Raw genomic sequence first — 14,166 nt, forward strand, 5'->3', positions numbered from 1 at the left:
TATAGGTGTTTCCATAGGGTTCTCCTAGGTAATTCACCTCTTCCATTGAAGGGTTCTCAGGATCATAAGCTTCTTCTTTAGATGAAGCATCTTTAGTACTGCTTGGTGCATTTTGCATTCCAGACAGACTTTGAGAAATCGAATTGACTTGTTGAGTCAATATCTTATTCTGAGCCAATATGGCATCCAGAGCATCAATCTCAAGAACTCCTTTCTTCTGATTTGTCCCATTGTTCACAGGATTCCTTTCAGAAGTGTACATGAATTGGTTATTTGCAACCATTTCAATGAGTTCTTGAGCCTCTGTAGGCGTCTTCTTCAGATGAAGAGATCCTCCAGCAGAGCTATCCAAAGACATCTTGGATAGTTCAGAGAGACCATCATAGAAAATACCTATGATGCTCCATTCAGAAAGCATGTCAGAAGGACATTTTCTGATCAATTGTTTGTATCTTTCCCAAGCTTCATAGAGGAATTCTCCATCCTTCTGTCTGAAGGTTTGGACTTCCACTCTAAGCTTACTCAATTTTTGAGGTGGAAAGAACTTTGCCAAGAAGGCATTGACTAGCTTTTCCCATGAGTCCAGGCTTTCTTTAGGTTGGGAGTCCAACCATGTCCTAGCTCTGTCTCTTACAGCAAAAGGGAATAGCATAAGTCTGTAGACCTCAGGGTCTACCCCATTAGTCTTGACAGTGTCACAGATTTGCAAGAATTCAGCTAAGAACTGATGAGGATCTTCCAATGGAAGTCCATGGAACTTGCAATTCTGTTGCATTAGAGAAACTAATTGAGGCTTAAGCTCAAAGTTGTTTGCTCCAATGGCAGGGATATAGATGCTTCTCCCATAAAAGTCGGGAGTAGGTGCAGTAAAGTCACCCAGCACCTTCCTTACATTGTTTGCATTGTTGTTGTTTTCGGCTGCCATGTCTTCTTCTTCTTTGAAGAATTCGGTTAGGTCCTCTATAGAGAGTTGTGCCTTAGCTTCTCTTAGCTTTCGCTTCAAGGTCCTTTCAGGTTCAGGGTCAGCTTCAACAAGAATGCCTTTATTTTTGTTCCTGCTCATATGAAAGAGAAGGGAACAAGAAAATATGGAATCCTCTATGTCACAGTATAGAGATTCCTTGAGGTGTCAGAGGAACAGAAAAATAGAAAGAAGAGGTAGAAGAATTCGAACTTAATTAGATAGAGTTCGAATTGTGCATTGAGAAGGAGTGATACTCCATAAATAGAAGAATGTGGGAAGAGAGGAAGAAATTTTCGAAAATCAAGTGAAATATTTTGAAAACATTTTTTAAAAAAAATTAATTTTCGAAAATTAAGAGTGAGGAAGAGATCAAGTAATTTTTGAAAAAGATTTTTGAAATTAGAAATCAAAAAGATATGATTTGAAAACTATTTTGAAAAAGATGTGATTAAAAAGATATGATTGAAAAGTTATGGTTTTAAAAAGATATGATTGAAAAGATATGATTTTGAAAACAATTTTAAAAAGATTTGATTTTAAAAATTAATGACTTGCCTAACAAGAAAAGATATGATTCAAACATTAAACCTTTCTCAACAGAAAAGGCAACATACTTAAAATGTTCAATCAAATCATTAATTGTTAGTAAGTATCTTTAAAAAAGGAAAGAAATTGATTTTGAAAACATTTGATTGAAAAGATATGATTTGAAAAAGATTTGATTTTGAAAAACTTTGAAAACTTGAAAAAAAAAATTGATTTTGAAAACAAAATCCTCCCCCATGTGCCATCCTGGCGTTAAACGCCCAGAATGGTATCCATTTTGGCGTTTAACGCCCAAAATGCTACCTTTTTGGGCGTTAAACGCCCAACCAGGTACCCTGGCTGGCGTTTAAACGCCAGTCTGTCCTTCTTCACTGGGCGTTCTGAACGCCCAGCTTTTTCTGTGTAATTCCTCTGCTGCATGTTCTGAATCTTCAGTTCCCTGTACTATTGACTTGAAAATAGAACCAAGATCAATATAAACAAGGCATGCAAGACACCAAACTTAAGATTAGACACTAGACTCAAACAAGAAACATAAAATCTTTTTTTGGTTTTTATGGTTTTGTAATTTTTTTGTGCTTTTTCGAAAATTAGATGAAAATAGAAAATGAAGGTTTCAGGATTCTCAATTTGGATTCCAGGAATCATTGCAATGTTAGTCTAAGACTCCGGTCCAGGAATTAGACATGGCTTCACAGCCAGCCAAGCTTTCAAAGAAAGCTTCGGTCCAAAACACTAGACATGGCCAATGGCCAGCCAAGCCTTAGCAGATCATTGCTCCAACAGCAAGATTGATAGAAATCAACAAGCTCTTGTGATGATAAGTTGAAACCTCGGTCCAATAAGATTAGACATGGCTTCTCAGCCAGCCAGATTTCAACAGATCATCATGAAACACTAGAATTTATTCTTAAGAACTCTGAAGAAAAATACCTAATCTAAGCAACAAGATGAACCGTCAGTTGTCCATACTCAAGAACAATCCCCGGCAACGGTGCCAAAAACTTGGTGCACGAAATTGTGATCAATACTTTTCACAGCTCAAATAATCCCCGGTAATGAATCCAAAAACTTGGTGTTCAATACCATGGCATAAACACAACTTTGCACAACTAACCAGCAAGTGCACTGGGTCGTCCAAGTAATACCTTACGCGAGTAAGGGTCGATCCCACGGAGATTGTTGGTATGAAGCAAGCTATGGTCACCTTGTAAATCTCAGTCAGGCAGACTCAAATGGGTATAGATGATGAATAAAACATAAAGATAAAGATAGAGATACTTATGTATATCATTGGTGAGAGCTTCAGATAAGCGTATGAAGATGCTTTCCCTTCCGTCTCTCTGCTTTCCTACTGTCTTCATCCAATCCTTCTTACTCCTTTTCATGGCAAGCTTATGCAAGGGTTTCACCGTTGTCAGTGGCTACCTCCCATCCTCTCAGTGAAAATGTTCCTATGCTCTGTCACAGCATATGGCTAATCAGCTGTCGGTTCTCGGTCAGGCCGGAATAGAATCCAGTGATTCTTTTGCGTCTGTCACTAACGCCCCGCCTGCTAGGAGTTTGAAGCACGTCACAGTCATTCAATCATTGAATCCTACTCAGAATACCACAGACAAGGTTAGACCTTCCGGATTCTCTTGAATGCCGCCATCAGTTCTCGCCTATACCACGAAGACTCTGATATCACGGAATGTCTGGCTCGTTTGTCAGGCGAGCACTCGGTTGTCAGGCGATCAACCATGCATCGTGTATCAGGAATCCAAGAGATAAACACTAGAGCCTTGTTGCTTGTAGAACAGAGTGGTTGTCAGTCACTTTGTTCATAAGTGAGAATGATGATGAGTGTCACGGATCATCACATTCATCAAGTTGAAGAACAAGTGATATCTTGGACAAAGAACAAGCGGAATTGAATAGAAGAACAATAGTAATTGCATTAATACTCGAGGTACAGCAGAGCTCCACACCTTAATCTATGGTGTGTAGAAACTCCACCGTTGAAAATACATAAGAACAAGGTCTAGGCATGGCCGTGAGGCCAGCCTCCCAAATGATCTAAGATAGCATGAAACTCAAAGATAGCTACCCAGATTCTTCAAATACAATAATAAAAGGTCCTACTTATAGAAAACTAGTAGCCTAGGGTGTACAGAGATGAGTAAATGACATAAAAATCCACTTCCGGGCCCACTTGGTGTGTGCTTGGGCTGAGCAATGAAGCATTTTCGTGTAGAGACTCTTCTTGGAGTTAAACGCCAGCTTTTATGCCAGTTTGGGCGTTTAACTCCCATTTTGGTGCCAGTTCCGGCGTTTAACGCTGGAATTCCTGAGGGTGACTTTGAACGCCGGTTTGGGCCATCAAATCTTGGACAAAGTATGGACTATCATATATTGCTGGAAAGCCCAGGATGTCTACTTTCCAACGCCGTTGAGAGCGCGCCAATTGGGCTTCTGTAGCTCCAGAAAATCTACTTCGAGTGCAGGGAGGTCAGAATCCAACAGCATCTGCAGTCCTTTTCAGTCTCTGAATCAGATTTTTGCTCAGGTCCCTCAATTTCAGCCAGAAAATACCTGAAATCACAGAAAAACACACAAACTCATAGTAAAGTCCAGAAAAGTGAATTTTAACTAAAAACTAATAAAAATATACTAAAAACTAACTAGATCATACTAAAAACATACTAAAAACAATGCCAAAAAGCGTACAAATTATCCGCTCATCAATGCACTCCGCCATTTTGACCAACCTGCTTGGATCCTATGATAAAGAAAAGGAAAAGGAAAAGTTTTGAAAAATATTTTTGACAAAGAAAACAAGAAATAGGTAAGACTCAAAGTAAGAAACTCAAAAGGAAATACATAGCCAAAAACAGAAAAGGTTTTGAAAGATTTTTGATTTTTTTTTATTTTTTGAAAAAAAAGAAAATAAAATAAAAGTCTCTAACAAAATTAAAGACAATACCTAATCTAAGCAACAAGATAATCCGTCAGTTGTTCAAACTCGAACAATCCCTGGCAACAGCACCAAAAATTTGGTGCACGAATCCCACACTTTGTACAACTGAATCAGCAAGTGCATTGGGTTGTCCAAGTAATACTTGAGGTGAGTCAGGATTGATCCCACAAGGATTGTGGTTTGAAGCAAGCTATGGTTATCTTGTAGATCTTAGTCAGGAAGATAGAAAAGTTGGTTGTTTGTTGAAACACATAAAATTGGAATAAGATGGAATTACTATGTTTGATTATAACCAGTGATAAGAAGATGGTTAAGGCTTGGAGATGCTTTTGTTCTTCTGGATTAATTATAGTCTTACTGTCTTCTTCAACTGTGAATGATTTCTTCTATGGCAGGCTATATGTGATCAACGTCGGTTGAGAGGTCGTCAATGCTCCTCCAGATCTGAACCCTAGGGTTAGTGCGGATCCATTCTGATTGAAGGTGAAGCTCCTGCAGTTCATTCTCCTTAGTGATCCTACTCAAAACGCCACAAACAAGGTCGAATCTTCCGGATCAGAGAATACTGTGCCTTTGGTTCTAGCCTCTACCACAAAGACTCTAATCTCCCCATACCTCGGTAGAACTGGTGTCTTGAGAAGTCCCCAACGAAGTCATGGATTAGCCGTCTAAGAGATGTATAATCAAGCTAGTGGTTCATTATTGTCCGATGAAAGACTTACTCTGAACCCATGAGATAACCTTGTGGTGGTTCAACGCATTCATAATGATGAAGAACAAAGATACATCTTAGAATAAAGAATCAAACACGAATTGAAAAGAAAAAGTAATACTTTTATTAATCCATGAAACTCAGCAGAGCTCCTCCCCTCAACCTAGGAGGTTTAGAGACTCATACTGATAGAAAATACCATGATAAATGTGTAAAGTGTCAAAAGTCTCCAAAAGTGATGTAAAATATCCTTTTAAATACTAAACAAATGACTAAGGATTACATAAAAAGGGTAAACCAGTCTTTTAGTGTAAAAATCCACTTTCGAGGCCTACTTAGTGAGTGCTTGGGCTGAGCTTTGATGAGATCCACGAGCTAAGAGACTCCTTGGGCGTCGAACACCTGCTAGGGGGTCCTTCTTGGGCATTTGAATGCTGGCTACCCCCTTGTGAGCACTGGACGCCTGGACTTGGGTAGATCACTAGCGTTGAACGCTAGTTTTGGGCCTTTAATTCTGAAGCAAGGTATAGACTATTATATATTTCTGAAAAGCTCTGGATGTTAGCTTTCTATAGCCGGTAGGAACGCTCCATTTGAATTTATGTAGCTCCAGAAAAGCTCTTTCGCGTGCAAGGAGGTCAGATTTTGACAACATCTACAACACTTTCTCTGCCTCTGAATCAGACTTTTGCTCCAGCTCCTCAATTTCAGCCAAAAAATACATGAAATTACATAAAAACACACAAACTCAAAGTTAAATCCAAAAATGTACATTTTACGCTAAAACTTTGAAAATATAATAAAACTTAAACAAAACATACTAAATACTATATGAAAATAATGTCAAAAAGCGTATAAAATATCCGCTCATCAACAAGAACACCATCATCACCATGGCACAGGGTGCTAATATGCACATCTCTTAATCCCAGAAAAAAGTTGATTTGATTTCGTCTGATTTTCTATAGTTTTGGGATGATTCTAGTTTTAGAAGGGTTTTTATAATTTTAGGTTGATTTTGTTTTTTATTCTAGAAAGATTTTCATGGTTTGGGATTGATTTTAGTTTTGGTTTCTAAAGAGAATAAATGGTTAAAATAAAAAAGAAGATATAAAGGATAATTTAGAAATTTAAAAATAAATTTAATAGAATTAGTTATAAATTTAATAATTGGATAGTATTGTCAAAGAAAATTAATCTTTTATGTTACAGCATTAGTTTTAATTTTTTATTGTCAGATTTGTCAATATTTTAATCTTTGATGATTAGAAATAGTTATTTACTCAAATAAAAAAATATCTTCGCTTAAAATTTTGTTGGAAAAATCAACAAATGACAAGTGTCTCAAGTAGTAAACAATACCTATGCTTCCATCACTTTCACATAATCACATCCTCTAACATCTATAGTTATATCTTAAAATCCAGCCTTTGATTGCTGATGTGGCTTGTTCTCCTTCATTCTTGAGTTTTTTTTATTGATTTTTTTTGGCTGGTTTTTCCATTTTTTATTTCATTGTACACATTTTTAATGCATGTGTTACTTGACAGTCGAAATTTTGAATTGAATCCCTCTTATTCATACTTATTTTCTATCTAGATTTACTGTACTTCTTCTCTTTAATATTTTAAAGAAAATCTGATCATATTTTCAATGCATGTGTTGTTGAATCTATTTAATTTTTTTGGTATACGTAGGAGGTTTTGTGATACCTGTAAATTATAAGGTCTCTGCTATCATTTCTCATATGCGCTAAATTTTTAAACATCTAATTAAAATTAAAATCTATAGTTATATCTTTTGCTCAATAGTATATAAACTATACCGAGTATTGTTTCGTATCTTTTTTTTTTCTCTCTGTTGCTCTCCTATGAAACTAAAAAATTAATCGTCGATTTTATTAATGGTGTGTGGTTGTCACGGCTGGATTTCTTGCCTTCATTCATTCTCAGCTATATCAGAACACTTCATCTTCTCTTGATATTTCGTCTTGCTTCTTGGGCTAGGCATTTATTTTATGCAATTCAATCATCTAGTTATCGGTTGTCTAATCTGTCGTGATTTTACTGGTGGTGTGTGGTTGTGGTTTTCGAATTATTGTAATTGATCTAGTTCTTCTACGCCTGAGGATTTTATCTTCTCTGAGTCTTCGTCTAACTTCTTTGGCCAAGCATCTCTTTTATGCTCTTCAGTCACGTGATATTATCTTTCTATTTATTCGTTGTGGTTTATCGGTGTTTGTGTTTGTGCTATATATTTCTATTTTTCTTGGTTTATGTCTGTTGGTGCTTGAAATATGTAGGAAATGCTGTGTTTTGGTTAAGGACTATCTGTTGTCTCTGCTCATATTTGGTGATTTTTATTTGTTTAAATATAAATAGTGTAAAACCCGGACTATGTCCGGGCCAAATATTATTTCGTTATTATAAAATTTATTGATACCTATTCATTAATATTAATAGTTATTATTTTTAATTTGAAAAAGTCTTTGTATATAAAAATTTATTGTATAGTGTATAAGACTGTTTTATTCTATGTTTATAGAGAGCAAAATAAATCATAGATATCAAAAGGTAATACAAAAAATATGTAAATTATATTCTATTAGTAAGTTACACTTTAATATAATTTTAATTAACATTATTTAAAAGTATTTATTTTTTCAATGTCCTATAAAAAATATTCCAACACAAATTATATGACAATAATTTTTTTAATCATAATTGATTTTATAAAATCACATTTATACCAACTTGTTTATCTTAAAGTACTTTTATATATGAGCTGTTGCATAAAGTTAAAGTCATTGACCTCTCTGTAAAGCAATTAGAGAATAAAATATTAAATAAATACAAATACCAATTTAGAAGGAAAGAATTATTTCTGAATAATTAAATTTCTATTTGATTTGTACTTAAAAGTTAAAATAAGAAACATCTTTTCGAAAAATAAAATTACTATCATAAAATATTTTTTTGACAATTTGCACAATATGATACAATTCTACAAATTTACACATATTTAAAATTCTCAATTTTTGGTCCCTAGCATAGAAATATAGCTAGTGGACATAGCTAACAAACAAATGAATGAAAACATTAAGGCCAACTTTCATTTACATTATTTCAAGCGTATGTCAAAATTATGCAATAGTAAATAGGTATTAATAAGAGCATGTTTATTAAAGGGTGTAGATAAAAAAAAGAAAATAACCTTTATGAAGAAGAATTTAAAAATATCATTCAACCTTGAGATGGATCTCATGATGCACAAATATTTCAATTTTACTTACATATGCATATAAATACTACTATTTTGTAACTAATAATTTCAAAAAAATACTATAATTAGTTAATTACATATATTTGTTTGCGAGAGATTTTGTAATGTCACTGTTCATACCCTGGGTCGAGTTGTCCGACCCGGGATGTTCGACAGACAAAGCAACCGACCTCTTCAGGTCAGGACAATCCGACCTCTCCTTAAAGAGCTCGGCCAAGTCACAGAAAAGCCTAAAGAAAGGCCCAAATAGAGGAGCATGCCCCAAATCCTAAAGCAGCCCAAGCCTACGGAGAGAAGGGCGGTTCCCTTGAAGATAAGCTGACCTCACCCAAAAGATAAGATAAGATAAGATAAGATAACTAACTTATCTTATCTAAGAAGGTCACTCTACGCCATTATAAATACACTAGAGCACCCAGGTATAACTCATACTCTGATTCTACTCAATACCTGTTTAATACTCTTGCTAACTTAAGCATCGGAGTCTCTTGCAGGTACCCCCACCCCTCGGTGACAAGGGGTCAGCAGCATTCTCAGTTCCATAAGTCAGACACACCTGCTCCGGCTGCTACACACCTGCCGGACACGTTGGCTCTGACCAGCACAAGAAGATCTCATCCGAGATCGACCTACAGTTTCAGGTAACCCTCGGAATATTGGCGCCGTTGCCGGGGAACCTGGAAGTCATCCCATCACCATGACGGACGACCATGACAACGACCACGATTCAGGTTTGGAAGATAGAACGCCGCACAAGAACGCGGATGTTACACTCCAAGATACTCCGGAGCCCAACGGGGACAAAAATTCATCAAATCTAGGAGTGACAGAGGCGCTTCAAGATCGATTAAAGCAACTCGAGAAAGAAGCCCAACATCAATGCAAAAAAGAAGAGGATCTGCATCGGAAGATAAGGCGACGCCGAGAATTAGAAGATAAACTTCTAAAACTCGAAGCCGATCTCAAAACTAAAGCTACTCGATCCACTCTAGAGGATAGCTCTCGCAAGGATCAAGATCCATTCACCAGGGAAATTATGAAGACCAAAATCCCAAAGGACTTCAAACTTCCGGATATGACTCTGTATGACGGCACTTCAGACCCCAACCATCATCTCAGTAATTTCAGAAGTAGAATGTACCTCACTGACGCCTCGGATGTAGTTTGCTACAAAGCCTTTCCAACAACTCTTACCAAGATAGCCATTAGATGGTTCGACAACCTACCTCCAAAATCCATCTCGAGCTTCGACGATCTGGCCAGATTTTCCATACAAAAGGATAAGGCTAAACACGCACCCAGCCTACTAGGAATCAAGCAAGGAGATCGGGAGAGTCTTCGTAACTACATGGAAAGATTCAACAAAACATGCATGGAGATACAAATCTACCAACAGAAGCTGCCATTATGGGCCTTATAAATGGCCTATGAGAAGGACCATTTAGCCAATCTATATCAAAGAAGTACCCTGCATCCCGGGACGAAGTACAAGAACGGGCGTAGAAGTACATCAACATGGAGGAGAATTCTCGACTTGGGGAAGCCTTGAGGTTCGGTTCCACCTACCGAGATAAAGATAAAGAATCCAAGAAAAAGGAAGATCGCTTCGGGGAGAAAATAAAAAAATATCATAACTACACCCTCTTAGGGTATCCTTGGTAGATGTTTACAAAGAAGTTTGCCATACGGAAAAAATGCCCCCAGCTCGGCCATTCAAAGGCAAAAGAGGAGGAGGAAATCGGAACGAATACTGTGAGTATCATCGAGTCTGAGGACATTCCACCAACGAATGCTTCGACTTGAAAAATGTCATAGAAAAATTAGTAAGAGAAGGAAAACTAGATCGGTTTCTGGCCAACCGGGATGAAGAGCCAAGAAAAAGAAGAAGGGATGAAGATGTCGGACGGTCTGAGCGATCACCTCGCACACCGGAAAGACACGTCCACGTGATACACGGTGGATTTGCGGGAGGAGGAATCTCCAAATCATCTCACAAGCGACACCTCAAAGAAGTATACCATGTCGAAGGAAAGAAGGAGGCGCCAGACATCCCAGCAATCACGTTTACCAAAGAAGATGCATCCGGAATCATGTCAGGACACGACGACCCCATGGTCATTACTATCATACTGGCAAATGCCAACCTCCATCGTACATTAATTGACCAAGGAAGCTCCGCCGACATCTTATTCAAAACTGCCTTCGACAAGCTCGGCTTAGAAGAAAAAGAGCTAAGAGCATACCCGAACAGCCTGTTCAGACTTAGGGATATCCCAGTACAACCACTGGGATATGTATTGCTACATACAACCTTCGAAAAGGGAAACCAATCCAGAATACTCAAGATAGACTACATCGTGGTTGACGTAAGCTCAGCCTACAACGCCTTAATAGGTCGGACAACGTTAAACCAACTCGGCGCAATAGTTTCAACTCCACATCTATGTATGAAATTCCCAACTGCAGAAGGGATAGCTACAATAAAAGCAGATCAAAAGATGGCGCGTCGCTATTATAACGAAAGTCTTAACCTCAGAGGCGAAGGAGGAGAGTTCCACACAATCGAACTTGGTGGAGTTCAGAAGCGAGAAGAACTTCGTCCACAGCCTGAGGGTGAAGTAGAGAAAGTTCAGATTGGAGACACCTCGGATAAGACAACTAATATTGGCACGATCCTGAAAGGAGATGCAAAGGAATCACTCATACAGTTCCTACGAGATAATGTTGATCTCTTCGCATGGAAAGCTGCCGACATGCCAGGCATAGATCCCGAACTGATGAGCCACATGTTGGCAGTCTATCCGGGATCCCGGCCGGTACAACAAAGACGAAGAAAACTCGGGCCAGAACGGTCTCAGGCTGTAGCAGAACAAGTGCAAACACTACTAGAGGCAGGGTTCATAAGAGAAGTTAAGTACCCACTATGGCTAGCAAACGTCGTCTTGGTAAGAAAGTCAAACGGGAAGTGGTGAATGTGCACCGACTACACCGACCTCAACAAAGCCTGCCCAAAAGACCCTTATCCACTCCCAAGCATCGACGCTCTAGTAGATGCCTCATCGGGATATAAGTATCTCTCATTTATGGACGAATACTCGGGGTACAACCAGATCCTAATGTATCCACCTGATCAAGAAAAAACCTCGTTTCTAATACCCAAAGCAAACTATTGTTACATCGTAATGCCTTTCGGCCTTAAGAATGCGGGAGCTACTTATCAGAGGCTAATGAATAAGGTCTTCTCAGATCACATCGGAAAAATCATAGAGGTCTACGTGGATGACATGTTGATAAAGACACACAGTGAAGAAACATTACTGTCCGACTTGGTTCAAGTATTCGACACCATACGGAAGCATGACATGCGACTTACCCCGGCTAAATGCACCTTCGCCGTGAAAGTAGGTAAGTTCTTGGGCTTTATGCTCACACAAAGAGGAATCGAGGAAAATCCAGATAAATGCCAGGCCATACTCAACATGAAGAGCCCAACCTGCGTCAAAGAGGTACAACAACTCAATGGGAGATTAGCGGCCTTGTCCAGATTCCTAGCAGGGTCAGCGATAAGATCCCTCTCTTTCTACGCTACTTTAAGGAAGGGAAAGAACTTCAAGTGGACAACGGAATGTGAGCAAGCCTTCCGAGACTTCAAAGAATTCTTGGGTCGGCCACCTATCCTATATCGACCACGAGAAGGAGAACCACTCATATTGTACCTCGCAGTAGGAAGCCGGGCAATAGCCTCAGCACTGATTAGAGAAGATAAGGGTGGGTAACAACCCGTCTACTTCATTAGCAAAGCATTGCAGGGGTCAGAGCTGAACTACCAGAAAATAGAGAAGTTTGCCTACGCCCTCATACTCACATCCCGACGATTTCGCCCGTACTTCTAAGCGCATACCATTAAGGTTCGGACCAACCAGCCCATAAAAGGGGATATTGCAGAAAATAGATCTAGCAGGAAGAATCCTACAGTGGGCAATCGAGTTATCCGAATTCGACCTCCAGTACGAGGTGCGAACAGCCATAATAATCACAATACCTAGCCGACTTCATTGCCGAATTCACAGACACCCCGGAGATCCCCATAGAGTGGAATATATACGTGGACGGCTCCTCGAATAAAACCGAAAGTGGTGCAGGTGTGATAATCAAAAGCAACCAAGGAACCCAACTTGAGCTTTCCTTCAAATTTGGATTCCCGGCCTCAAACAACTAGGCGGAATATGAAGCGTTATTAGCTAGTTTGAAGCTGGCTAGAGAAGTTGGAGCTCAAAAACTCAACATCTACAGCGATTCACAAGTCGTTACCTCACAAATAACAGGGAACTACCAAGCCAAAGATCCTACAATGAAAAAGTATTTGGATAAAATCAAGGAACAGCTCGGACAACTCGGGGAATATAGGATCTGCTACATACCCCGTGAGCAAAACGTCCGAGCTGATGCACTCTCAAAACTAGCCAGCACCAAACCAGGGGGCAACAATAGAAGCCTCATCCAGGAAATACTATAGAACCCGTCAATATCGGAAGAAGAAAAAAGTTCTAGCCATAACAGGTCGGGATCAAGGATGGATGACCCCCATAATTAACTACCTCAAAACAGAAGCGCTCCCTATAGATGAAAAGGAGGCAAAGAGGTTAAAAAGGGAGGCACAGTACTACACTATCATAAACAACACCCTATACAAAAGAGGAATCTCAGCACCATTGTTAAAAAGCGTACCGACCTCCAATACAAAGGAAGTCTTGGAGGAAGTACACAGCGGCATTTGTGGCAATCATCTCGGAGTGCAAGCTCTCACCAAAAAGGTACTCCGGGCGGGATTCTATTGGCCAACTCTACGAAAGGAAGCTACCGAATTTGTAAAGACATGTCCACCATGTCAGAAGCATGCCAACTTTCACATCGCCCCGCCGGAAAAGCTCATCAGCGTGACCTCACCCTGGCCATTTGCAAAGTGGGGACTCGATCTTCTCAGACCCTTTCCCCAAGGATCGGGACAAGTCAAGTTCCTCATAGTAGGGGTAGACTATTTCATAAAATGGATCGAGGCAGAATCCCTAGCCAACGCCACTGCTCAAAGAAGTCAGAAATTCCTATATAGGAACATCATTACAAGGTTCGGGGTCCCATACTCCATCACCACAGATAATGGCACCCAATTCACAGATGCAGGCTTCAGAAAACTAGTAGCCGACTTGAATATAAAGCACCAGTTCACCTCTGTCGAACATCCCCAAGCCAATGGACAAGCCGAAGCGGCCAACAAAGTCATATTGGCCGGGCTAAAACGGAGACTGCAAGAAGCAAAGGGAGCTTGGGCCGAGGAACTTCCACAAGTCTTATGGGCGTATCGAACAACCTCCCATTCTACTACGAACGAATCACCATTTCGATTAGCATATGGAGTGGAGGCAATGATTCCAATAGAAGTCGAGGAAGGGTCTCCCCGGGTAGTCCACTACAATGAACAAACCAACTCTGAACTTCAAAGAGAAGAGCTCGACCTACTTCCGAAAATCCAAGAAAGAGCTCGGATCAGAGAAGAAGCACTAAAGCGGCGAATGGCTTCCAGGTATAACCAAAAGGTAGTGCCAAGAGGTTTTTCTGAGAATGATCTCATCTTAATCCGAAATGATGTTGGAACAACTCGACCCAGAGGAGGAAAGCTGGCAGCCAACTGGAAAGGACCCTACC

General features: G+C 39.5%; 1 non-coding gene across 1 annotated transcript; it reads left to right on the top strand.

Moving 5' to 3' along the window:
• Positions 1-412: 412 nt before the first annotated feature.
• On the top strand, positions 413-520 carry LOC130959643 (small nucleolar RNA R71). Its single transcript, XR_009078713.1, has one exon. It is a non-coding gene; the product is annotated as a small nucleolar RNA R71 (small nucleolar RNA).
• The last annotated feature ends 13,646 nt before the right edge of the window (positions 521-14,166 follow it).

The sequence above is a fragment of the Arachis stenosperma genome, chromosome 10, assembly GCF_014773155.1.
Source record: "Arachis stenosperma cultivar V10309 chromosome 10, arast.V10309.gnm1.PFL2, whole genome shotgun sequence".
NCBI classification, from domain to species: domain Eukaryota; kingdom Viridiplantae; phylum Streptophyta; class Magnoliopsida; order Fabales; family Fabaceae; genus Arachis; species Arachis stenosperma.